Source organism: Macrobrachium rosenbergii, chromosome 5, assembly GCF_040412425.1.
Source record: "Macrobrachium rosenbergii isolate ZJJX-2024 chromosome 5, ASM4041242v1, whole genome shotgun sequence".
Classification (NCBI taxonomy): Eukaryota; Metazoa; Arthropoda; class Malacostraca; order Decapoda; family Palaemonidae; genus Macrobrachium; species Macrobrachium rosenbergii.
The window spans coordinates 3,958,418-3,970,917 of record NC_089745.1 but is presented as its reverse complement, the minus strand read 5'-3'; the positions used below and the strand labels follow the sequence as shown (position 1 = coordinate 3,970,917).

The window sequence follows — 12,500 nt, the reverse complement described above, 5'->3', positions numbered from 1 at the left end:
TTCATGATGTGCTCGGGGATGTTAGGTAAGATAGCGCACGCGCGCGCTTGTTTGACGTCATATCAGCAAGTAAATGTAAATTCGCTTTTGCTGCGATAAGGAAAAAGCTTAATATACTTGGTATGAGGCGTGACGTCACCTTACGGAATAAACACAAGTAGAGAAAATACTCGAGTTATTTGACACAGGATTTGTGGTCAAGATTTGAAAACATGTTTGTGTTGAGCTGACTGAAGAGATATATACCTTGCGCCTACCTTTTTCCTCTCTCTCTCTTCTATTCCACCTATTTTCTATTCCTGGTGGGAAAATATAGGTATCAAAAGGTATTATTTTTTCATATATATTCTTTCACCGCTGGTGTCCTAAAAACTCCATTACAGTCGTCAGTGACCAAGGAAAAAAATTTCAAACTTTTTTTTTTTAAGAGTTTTCCTTTGGCTTTCACTACTGATTTTTCTCTTAATTCCTTTTTTGTTTCTTTTTTTAATTTTCACGGGACATAACTTCACCACTACTGACAGTAAAAAATGCAGCGAAAAATGAGTCTCTCCCCAAAGCTTCTGCTACGAAGGTTCCCCCTGCTCTGAATTTCAATGAACGCTCTTGTTTTGGGGGGAGGGGGCGGGATTTCGCTGCCTTGATTGAATGAATGATTGCGTGAACTGGCGTTGCTTGCAGTTTTGGTAGGCTTCGTCACTGTTAATTTAGGGATGAGGGAATGAGGGTGATAGTGAATGGAAGACCGACATACTCTTGTATTCATTATATTGTGAGGTTTATCAAGAATTATGTAGTGAGGTTTATCAAGAGTTTGTTGAGGTTTATCAGTTATTATGTAGTGAGGTTTATCAAGAATTTGTTGAGGTTTATCAGTTATTATGCAGTGAGGTTTATCAAGAATTTGTTGAGGCTTATCAAGAATTGTATTGAGGTTTATCTAGAATTATGTAGCGAGGTTTATCGAGAATTTATTGATGTTTATTAAGAATTTGTTGAGGTTTATCATGACTTTATTGAGGTTTATGAAGAATTTATTGAAGTTTATCAAGAAATATAGTGAGGTTTATCAAGAATTATGTAGTGAGGTTTATCAAGAATTTATTGAGGTTTATCGAGATTTATGTTGAGGTTTATCAAGAATTATAGTGAGGTCTATCATGGATTATATTGAGGTTTATCAAGAATTGCAGTGAGATTTATCAAGAATTCAGTGGTTTGTCAAGAGTTATGATGAGGTTTATCAAGAATTGCAGTGAGATTTATCAGGAATTCAGTGGTTTGTCAAGAGTTATGATGAGGTTTATCAAGAATTGTATTGAGGTTTATCAAGAATTTATTGAGGTTTATCAAGAATTATTGAGGAGATCTATCAATAATATTGAGGTTTATTAAAAATCATAGTGAGGTTTATTAAGAATTACAGTGAGGTTTATCGAGGGTTTATTACGGTTTAACCAGAATCATAGTGAGGTTTGTCAACAATTGTAGTGTGGCTTATCAATAATTATGGAGTTTCTCTAATAGTATAATCAGAAATTATTGTTTATGATCCATTATCTTATCGCTTTTGAAAGTATTGATTGGCAGTTCCCACAGTCATTGTGGCTGCTTCTTTCCCTCAACGGCGTGGCTGAGGAATCACCTCCTGAATCCTGTGATGATTCATCTTTTTTAGAGGACGTTTTTCCTCTCCTTCAGACGGGGTCAAACCCCAGCCTCGTCCCCATTTTGGAAGATGATCTACTGTGATTTTATTACGATCTAAAACTAATTTACCATGTTTTTCCTCTCCTTCAGCCTAGGTCAAACCCCAGCCTCGTCCCCTTCTGGGAAAATGACCTATTTCTTATTTCGAGCCAAAACTAATTCACCATGTTTTTCCTCTCCTTCAGCCTAGGTCAAACCCCAGCCTTGTCCCCTTCTGGGAAAATGACCCATTGTGATTTTGTTTCGAGCCAAAAGTAATTTACCGAGTTTTTTCCTCTCCTTCAGGCGGGGTCAAACCCCAGCCTCGTCTCCTTCTTGGAAAATGACCTATTGTGATATTATTTCGAGCCAAAACTAATTCACCGAGTATTTGAACGCACAACGTCTGTCTCGAGAAAGGAAGGATGATATCATTCGACTCCTTGTGTAAATGCTACATGTGGTCACCCCTCGAAGCCAGGTCGCCCTCCAATCATACAAAATGAACGACGTCTGCAGAAGAAAGGTCAAGTGGGAAGGCGTCAACGGGAAGACCTTTTCTCTCCGGGCCCTTTCAAGATATGGGTATCTGATCCTTTCCGCCCTTTACGCCCTCCATTAGACTCTCATTTTCTTATTTGATCCGCCTCTCTCTCTCTCTCTCTCTCTCTCTCTCTCTCTCTCTCTCTCTCTCTCTCTCTGAAATGCCTCTCCATTCCACCTTTCTATACACACACACATACTCTCTCTCTCTCTCTCTCTCTCTCTCTCTCTCTCTCTCTCTCTCTCTCTCTCTCTGAACTGCCTCTCCATTCCAACTTTCTTTACTCTCTCTCTCTCTCTCTCTCTCTCTCTCTCTCTCTCTCTCTCTCTCTCTCTCTCTCCTGAACTGCCTCTCCATTCTCAACTCTCTCTCTTCTCTCTCTCTCTCTCTCTCTCTCTCTCTCTCTCTCTCTCTCTCTCTCCATTCCAACTTTCTTTACCCTCTCCTTCCCATACTTATATCATCGCAGTTGTGCTGTAAAAAAAAATCCCCATTATTTTTAGCGCTGATTGAAATTAAGGCAAATGCAGGTCAATTCGGGCTGTTGTCTTGAAATCATTCTATGAAAATCGCATTAAAAATGAAGAGGGCGTAATAATCAGGTATATGTTGTTAGAAATATCACGCAGCAAGCCATTGAGATGAAAATGCCGCTATAAAATAAATGCTTTTAAAAAATTTCGTATGAAATGCTTTAAGAACATTTCTGACTTTATGGAATTCCTCAGAAATTTGTAGATGGTTTTTTTGTCAGAATTGGAATGAAATTGGTATTTTTCTAGTTACAATTGATGGAAAATTAATTTTTAATCCGTATGCAGTTAGTACTGGTGTCATGCAAGGTGGGATTATATCGCCGTTTTTATTGTCTCTAGATGAAGATTTTGATGCAGAGTTGTTGCTGAAATAAATTCTGTTATTAATTACAGAGAAAATGGACGTCTGTTGGATCTTGATTAATGCTACAGAACTTCTGAGAAAATCTAACTAATAATAGGTTTTATAGGTAGTCTGGGGAAGTGGAGTAAGGTTTAATACTGTTTTTCCAGAATCCCAAGCAATCACTTGGGAATGTCTTACTGGGAGCGGGTCAATAAAAGTGGCCGAGAAGATTAGTTATAGAAGTGCCTTAGCCTCAGAGGATATGAAGAATTAAGTGGCAAGGGTGGAGTAACTAATGAGAGGACAAGAGCAAGACTGGAACAGAACCCGTTGATCAATATGTGAGTCTGTCCAGATGGAAGTGAATGAGATGTATTTATGGAAGGACAGGAGAGCTAGTGGTGCTGGAAGGTACCAATTTGGAATGGGAGGAATAAGAACGAGGAAAAGTCTCTTAACCTTTCTCTCAGCTTCCTTCCCGTTCCTTCCCTTCCCTTCCCCCTATTCCTCCATCATCCCCTCCTCCTCCCCACTTTTCCATCCGTGACCTCCCTTTCATTCACTCCTCTCCCCCTCCGCAAGTTTCTGTGACTTATCTTTCCATCCCATCCCTCCCGTTTCACTCCGTGACCCACCCTCCATTTCCACCTCCTCCTCCTCCTCCTCCTCCTCCTCCTCCTCCTCCTCCTCCTCCTCCTCGGGGACAAGCGCTAGGGGGAAGATATGGACTTCTTCAGTCACATCTTTGATTTATTATTGTCTGGTACTTTTTTCGAAGATTTATTTAGTTTCTTTCGTATTATTTTTTACCTTTATTAATTTAATGGGATGTAAGTTTTACAACCGTCCCTAATTTATGGTAAATAATTTTTAATTTTCTCTTTTTTGACCATTGATTTTTTATTAAGTATTTATATTGATTTAATTTTTGATGTCTGTCTCAAAATAATAATAACAAAATATAATAATAATAATAATAATAATAATAATTATTATTATTATTATTATTATTATTATTATTATTATTATTATTATTATTATTATTATTATACTGTGGATGATTACGTTTACAATTCGGAACCGTTGCTATGGCCACCGTTTTTTCCATTCAATGCCACTTCTCGTCATCTTTCGATTTTCCTGCTATTCCTTGTTTAAATGCCCTCTTATCCTCTCTTTTCCTCTCTCCCTTTTCCTTGGGCCGAGAAGAAAAGAGAAATAAAAACAAGGAATACAAAGTCACTCTTGTATTTCGTGAAAGAATGAAAATAAAAAAAAAAAACGTTAACCTCGTCAGTCATTCTTGACCTTCCTGGATATAATATCAAGGTCAGTGACGTCATTGGTTATGTCTGTGTCGTATAAAAAGGCTTATTTAAGTTGCCACTGTTTTGTCTGTGTCGCATAAAAAGACTTAACAATGTTGCCATTGTTTTGTCTGTGTCGTATAAAAAAGACTTACCCAAGTTGCGATTGTTTTGTCTGTGTCGCATAAAAAGGACGTAACTAAGTTGCCATTGTTTTAGCTGTTTTGTCTGTGTCGCATAAAAAAGGCTTATCTAAGTTGCCATTGTTTTGTCTGTGCTACACAATAAAGACTTACCCGACTTAATCATTCTTTTGCTAATATTTTAATTTATTTTCTGTTTTTATCATACTTTTCGTATGGCGGCGTATATCCATTAATTACAGCTCTGTATTGAATCACAACCTGGTTCTCTGTAATACTTGAACTTTTCAGAGCAGAAAGAGATCCCCCTTGAACCACGCTTACAAAATCAAAATTCTAATTGTTTGTATTTTGTTGTTCTTGTCACAGGAAAGGTGAAGGCCATTTGAAAGTATTCTTACAAAATAGAAATTCCTGGTGTATCTTTTTTTTACGGGAAAAGGAGCTGAATGCATATCACGTGCTCAGTTGCAAACCAAGATTTTGACAGAAGGAGACTATTCGTGTTTACCTTCAAAATTGATATCTTAGTTTTTAAATGTACTGTTTTTAGAGTCTTTCCTTTCAATAAAACACAACGCAAACCAAATCATGACCTAAATATAAAGTCATCTGACATTTATTTTCAAAACCCGTAGGGGTTAGTGCCGTCAGTGCACCTCATGCGGTGCACTGTAGGCATTACTTGAGGTTCTTTGTAGCGTGCCTTTGGCCCCTAGCTGCAACCCCTTTCGTTCCTTTTACTGTACCTCCTTTCATATTCTCTTTCTTCCATCTTACTTTCCACCCTCTCCTAACAATTGATTCACAGTGCAGCTGTTACACCTTTCAAATCTTTTGTCAATTTCCGTTTCAGCACTGAATGACCTCATAGGTCCCAGTGCTTGCCCTTTGGCCTAAATTTTATATTCAGTTCAGTTCAATTTAATTCATTTAAGAAAAATGAGGCCAGTGTGGAAAAACCGCATTTGACAAATCTGAAAAATCGAATTTCGAAGATTTTTTTTTTTTTTTTTTTTTATAAAAAACAGAGAAGCGAATTTATTCTAAAGTGAAGCAGGCGGAGTCCATCACGACCCGAGTTCGAAGACATTAAGTCAGTGGAGGGAGTCGTTAGGGATTTTTAAAGGAAGCCGTTAAGAGGGAGATTTTAGGAAACCGGAGATTTTTAAGTCTGAAGTTGAGAAGGTTTAGACATTCCTGGAATATTCAAGTGGGTTATTAAAATGACATGAGATAGCGAGAGAGGGAGAAGCTCTCTCTCTCTCTCTGTCTCTCTCTCTCTCTCTCTCTCTCTTTCTCTCTCTCTCTCTCTCTCTCTCGTGTTCCAAAGCATGACGAATATTTCTCTCTTCTTGTTGATCACTGTGCAGGCTGTTTATTTTTCGTTGTATGTACTAAAGTATCTCTCTCTCTCTCTCTCTCTCTCTCTCTCTCTCTCTCTCTCTCTCTCTCTCTCTCTCTCTCTCTCTCTCCCCGTAGAAAACGTTAATTAATTTTCCAGATGGAAGGAGAACGGGAAACGGAGGAAATGAACGGATCAAAAGAGCTTTTGGAGAGACGAACCATCGGTTTTGTATTCACGGTTTTAATTTCGTCTTCGTCGTTCGCATATTTCTCTTCGTTTAGCTTTGTTATTTATTGTCTTTCTTTTTCTTATTGTCGTTGTCGTCATTGTCGTTCTCCTACCAACCGCAGTAGTCAATAAAAAATCTCAGAATCGCATGAGTCACTCTCTAAGATGGTAAAGAAATCCACAGTGGTGAAAGTGTAAATATGTATTTTTGAGAGATATATATATATATATATATATATATATATATATATATATATATATATATATATATATATATATATATATATATATACAGTATATATATATATATACATACATATATTTATATATATACATTTATATACACTTTCTAAAAAGTATTTTTGCAAGGGAATTGATGAATGGGTTTATATGCGTTTTATTTTTGGGTACATTTTCCTTAATATATACTTATGTATATATATATACACCATATACATACATACTTACATACACATATATACCATTGTGGATTTCTTCTCCAATTGTAGTAGTGTCATCATTATCTTCAAGAATAATTTTACTATCTGTTTTAATCTGACAAGCACTCATGTACAACTGTATAGTTTAATGAATGGGGTACTAATGTTGTACTGTATTTGTGATAGTACTGTATATGCAATTGCCTATTACCGTATTTGTAATTCTAATGTCTTGTCTTATCACAGTTCCCGGAAAGTATTTTTGAAATGAAAACGAGTGAAGGGGTTTATATGCGTTATATATTTTGGGTACATTTCCGTAATATGTAACATGTTACGAGTGTAGTCCTGCATTTGCGATAGCAGTGTATTTGTCGCTAAGTGTGTATTTGCAATTCCAAAGTCTTGCCTGCCACACTTTCTGAAAAAAAATATTTAAAATGGAAATTCGTCAAGGGATTCATATACGCAATGTTGATGCGTGAATATGCAATTACGTAGCACTGTATTTGTAATCCTAATGTCTTGACTCACCACAAACTTTCTGGAAAATATTTAAAATGGAAAGTAGTAAAGGGATTTACATACGCAATTTTTATGCGTACATTTTCCGACTTACTACACTTTCTCAAAAGTATTTTTTGAATTGGGGATGAGAGAGGGAACTTAAATACGCCAATGTTTATGCGTATATTTTGCATAATATGCATATACGTTCTCTCCTTCTGTCCTGCACGTTATTATTATTATTATTATTATTATTATTATTATTATTATTATTATTATTATTATATGTTCTCTCCTGTCCTTCACGTTATTATTATTATTATATAATTATTATTATTATTATTATTATTATTATTATTATTATTATTATTATTATTACATAATGAAAGTCCCAAGACTAAATTGAAAGCGTATTGAAAGGACAATATGAAACCTAGCAGTGATAAATCTGAATAAAGAAATTCTGTCCGTAGGATAAGCATATAATGCTGTATGAGCCGCGGCCCGTGAAACTTTCAGCCACGGCCCGGTGGTGGCCTGTCCTGTAGCGTTGCCAGACGCACAATCATGGCTAACTTTAAAATTAAATAAAATAAAAGCTACTGAGGCTAGAGGGCTGCAATTTGGTATGCTTGACGATTGGAGGGTGGATGATCAACATACCAATTTGCAGTCCTCTAGCCTCAGTGATTTTTAAGACCTGAGGGCGGACAGAAAAGTGAGGACGGACAGACAAATAGTCATCTTAGTAGTTTTCTTTTGCAGAAAACTAAAAACAGTTTTTTACAGATATTTTAATGTCCACAAAATTCAAGTGTATTTCGATGCTTTAGACAGCAAAAGGAAGAAGATTCTATCCAGTAAATTGCACGTGGTTCCAGCAACGGGGCTGGGGGTGGTTGGGGGGGGGAGACTCGGTAGTAATTAAGTCTTGAGAGTAATTAAGCCTGAAAATACCGAATCGATATACAGGGAGATGAATACAAGGGAAGCGAAGAAGATGTCAGTGACAGCCAAGTCAAAATGAGACGTTTCGCAGTGACTAGTCTTCAAAGGAAGGAAGGAAGTGCAGTGGATGTGGCTATAGATAAATAAAGAAGTAGGTAAATCGATCAGGAGAAATCATTAGCAAGGACTTCATAGCTATTATGTATATTATATATATATATATATTATGTATATACATATATATATATATACATATATATATACATATAATTCCTTATATATATATATATATATATATATATATATATATATATATATATATATATATATATATATATATATATGTATATATATATATATATATATATATATATATATAAAGGAATACAAAAGAAAGCAAACAAGATATTATATATAAAATATGTTAATGACAGCTAAATCAAAATTAGGTGTTTTAATGTGACTTTAGCAAAGGGGCCTCGATGGCTCAGTCGTATGCAGCCGCCTAGGACTTCGTAGAGGTCCGTGGCGCGGATTCAGATCCGCAGCCGACAGGTCAGAGATGGCGGATGCTATCCGTACACAGGGATTACATATATAATCAACGGATGTTTTGCTGAAAAATGGGTGTTACAGACTAATACAAGAAACAAAGCCTGTCTTCTAAAACATAACAGACACCTCAAACTGTCGACCTAACCGCCCAGTTCTCCTCGCTGCTGGGAGAAAGGGGCTGGGATTGGTAGATACATCAAGGCAAGATGGGAGCCGATCGTTACGGCCTACCCCAACGCCCAATCAATAAAATGAAAAGAGGCAAATATAAAAATGGGAAAAAGCAAAACGAAGAAGATAAAAAGGAAGGAAGCGTCAAGGTAAGAGGAGATGCATAAATAGATAAGTAAATAGATAAATAAACAGATAAATAGATACATAAATAAGTAAATCAAGAGATATCATTAGAAAAGACATCTTGGGTCAATTTTAATATATATATAAATTACAGAACGTTAAAGATTAGTGATGCCTTTTTTTAATTCAGTAAAAATTCACGAGACAAAGACTAGCTAGAGGCAGGTTAATGAAGAAAGTTCGCATCTGAGGAAAAAAGGCTCCTAACTTTTGTGAAGTGAGGAAAAACAACAGAGGGAATGAAGGAAGCATCAGGGTAAGAGAGAGAGAGAGATTTGCCTTAGGAGACGCTAGCGCGTGCGTCCCATATTTTGTTTGAAGGTGAAATATGAATATGGATTATTAAGGAGGTCAATGTGATGATTATTATGTTTAAAATCAGAAGGGATTTTGTGATGTGTTTTGTCAAAAATATGACGTAGGGATACATAATTACATGTCAGAAATATAATAACAAGTCAAATCGAGTTTTCTGTACAGCCGCTACAGCGTATAATCAAGGCCACCGAAAATAGATCTATCATTCGGTGGTCTCGGTTTAATGCTGTGTGAGCCGCGACCCATGAAATTTTAACAACGGGCCGGTGGTGGCCTTTCCTGTATCGTTGCCAGAAGCACGATGGTGGCTAAGTCTAACCTTAAATAAAAATCAAAACTACTGATGCTAGAGGGCTGCAATTTGGTATGTTTGATGATTGGAGGGTGGATGATCAACATACCAATTTGTAGCCCTCTAGCATGAGTAGTTTTCAAGATCTGAGGGAATAGCGATGGAAAGAAATATGATGATTATTCTGATAGCAAAAAAAGGAATATGTCAAGCGTCGTGAAATGAAGAACTAATATGATGGCTGTTATTAATGTTGTATTTGTCTTGTCATATAAATTATTATAACTGAGAGAGAGAGAGAGAGAGAGAGAGAGAGAGAGAGAGAGAGAGAGAGAAACCATTGCTATTTTGTCGAAGACATTAAAATGAATCTTATTACGTGTCGTGTCTTAACGAATTGCGGTTGTTGGAAATATAATAATTATTTCCCCGTGGTGGGGTAGTGGCATCAGTGCACCTCATGCGGTGCGCTGTAGGCATTACTTCAAGTCTTTGTAGCCTGCCTTCGGCCCCTATCCCTTTCGTTCCTTTTACTGTACCTCCTTTCATACTCTCTCTCCCATCTTACTTTCCACCCTCATTAATTCATAGTGCAGCTGCGAGGTTTTCCTCCTGCTACACCTTTCAAACCTTTCCCTGTCAATTTCCGCTTCAGCGCTGAATGACCTCAAAGGTCCCAGCGCACGGCCTTTGGCCTAAGTTGAACATTCAGTTCAATAATTATTTCATGAAAATGTGCTGTAAATGGGATACGTTAACCTTTCAGCTCTCAGACCATTCGCAAATAACCAAGAAAACGACCGGTTAACAAAAGGAAAGGTCAAAAGGGGTCAAAAAAGGTCTTTGGAGCGAGTGAATGGAAGTAAAGTTGGTACATTTGATACTACTTAACATTTGGTCTAATAAAAAGATGGCTGGTTGGGGACATGATATTAAATGTGATATTTCTGTACTGGCGATGATGTCACGAACGTGGAATGATAAATACGGATATATTTCTTATAAAGGAGTTTTTGTAAAGGGATAAACTGGCTGTGGAAGAAGTGTCTTTTTGTATTTTATTTTATTCTGTTTTCTTATCTATTTATATATTTATTTACTTTATTATAATTATTATTATGTTTATGATTATAGTGATGATGATTATCATTATTAATATTACAAAAATACTCATTGTAGCATGAGTCTTGAAACGGAGAAAGAAATCCATAGTTATGTTTGGGTACAAAACATCTAAAAATAAATCCATATTTCAAAATATAGATTTTGAAATATATTTGTACCCCTACAAAACTGTCGATTTCTTTCTCCGTTATTATTATTATTATTATTATTATTATTATTATTATTATTATTATTATTATTATTATTATTATTATTCCTGAGGTACCACTGAGATCGGCATGACTGCCCAAAATCAAGTGGGCAACTGCAATAACATGCTATTTACTTGGAAGCGCATCACACCAGGATTGCGAGCCAGGCATTGAAAAAAGAAGAACGGCCATTATAATTAGCTCGTATGCCTCGCTTTGACGCAGTACAAAACAACAGCCCTTTTGTTCAGCAGGGGCGAACAACAGCAGTAACGCGAGCGCCCCCAGAAAGCAGGCCTTTCAAAGGACGTGCGTAGGAGCGGAGGAGTAAAAGTTGTTCAGAGTAAATCCATTAGTTGATGATGTCACAAAGGACAGCTCTGAAGTACTAGGAAAGTGAGATTATGCTTTCTTGAAAAGTGCTTATTATTTATTATTTGCCAGCTGATCCAGAATTGATGTTATAGGGGATTTATTGTTGTATGTTAATCATACGTCTGGCAGCGCCAGAAGAAAAGGTGGAGCGTCAGGTGAAGAATGAGAATAAACCCAGAAAACCGAAGAAAAAGGTGACGCAAAAACGAAAATTTCATTTGTTTTGTCTGTGTTTGTATGTCTGTCACGGGGTAAGGGTTTGATTTTCGGTTGTAAACCTTTCTGGGGGTGACATAGAGGCCGTGTATAAAATTTCGTCTGGGTCTGTCAAGCGGTTTGGATTTCTATAGAAGCCAAACTTATATATATAAACATTTACTTATATATATTTTCATGATGTTGCCTTCTAATACGTATATCCTCCTATAATTTTGACATATTTACTTTTTTCATGTGTTATGTTTAATGATAATGGTTGTTGAAGTGTCATATTTAGTTTGACATCAGATCTCAAAAGTACTAATGATTACTTGATAGCGTAATTTAGAATTGTTGTTATAATTTTAATAGTAACGTAATTTAGAACGAATATCTTTCTTGGTAAAAGCGTAGTATGTGAACACGTGTGTGTATCCACCAAGGCTTGTTTTATTTCAGTTGTCATCAGTTGAGATAAGAGGGAACGCTTTGTTTTGGGTTAGCGACGACAGTTTTGCAAAACAAACGCCGATTCGTCCCATACGGGCTCAAGACGAGTGATTTCATGTTGTTGCATGCATTGTTTGAGTCACGTTCGCCACTTTGAGAGAAAGAATACGTGTCCTGATCAATTACGTCATGTTTTGTAAGATGCGTTCAAAACGTTTTGCTGGGATGACGTAACTTTCCTTCTAGAAGCTTCTACATTGTATCTCGCACCCAAAACGCTTTAATGACGTCACCTCCCTGCTTCTAGAACTTTTGTATCTCGTACCCAAAATGCTTTAATGACATCATGTAATTGTTTCACGTATTACTGGAATCCTAAAATCTAATTATTATGATTTCTGAGACCAGTCGATTTGGTTCCATCTCTCTCTCTCTCTCTCTCATTCCTAATTAGGAAGAGATTACTTTTAACGTAAATTTTGTGGTCACTTTAACATTAACTTTTGAGATCTGAATTTAGCAAAGTTATTTAGTTCGTAACGGCGCCTGGTAAAAAGTGTGTATTGTGTAACGCAGCTGCAGCAAGTGATTTACAGAGGTTTT

The 12,500-nt window shown here is 36.5% G+C and overlaps 1 protein-coding gene across 1 annotated transcript in view; it reads left to right on the top strand.

The window, feature by feature from the left end:
* Positions 1 to 12,500, top strand: part of LOC136838446 (proteoglycan Cow-like) — a 620,993-nt gene that overhangs the window by 188,114 nt on the left and 420,379 nt on the right. The window lies entirely within an intron of this gene.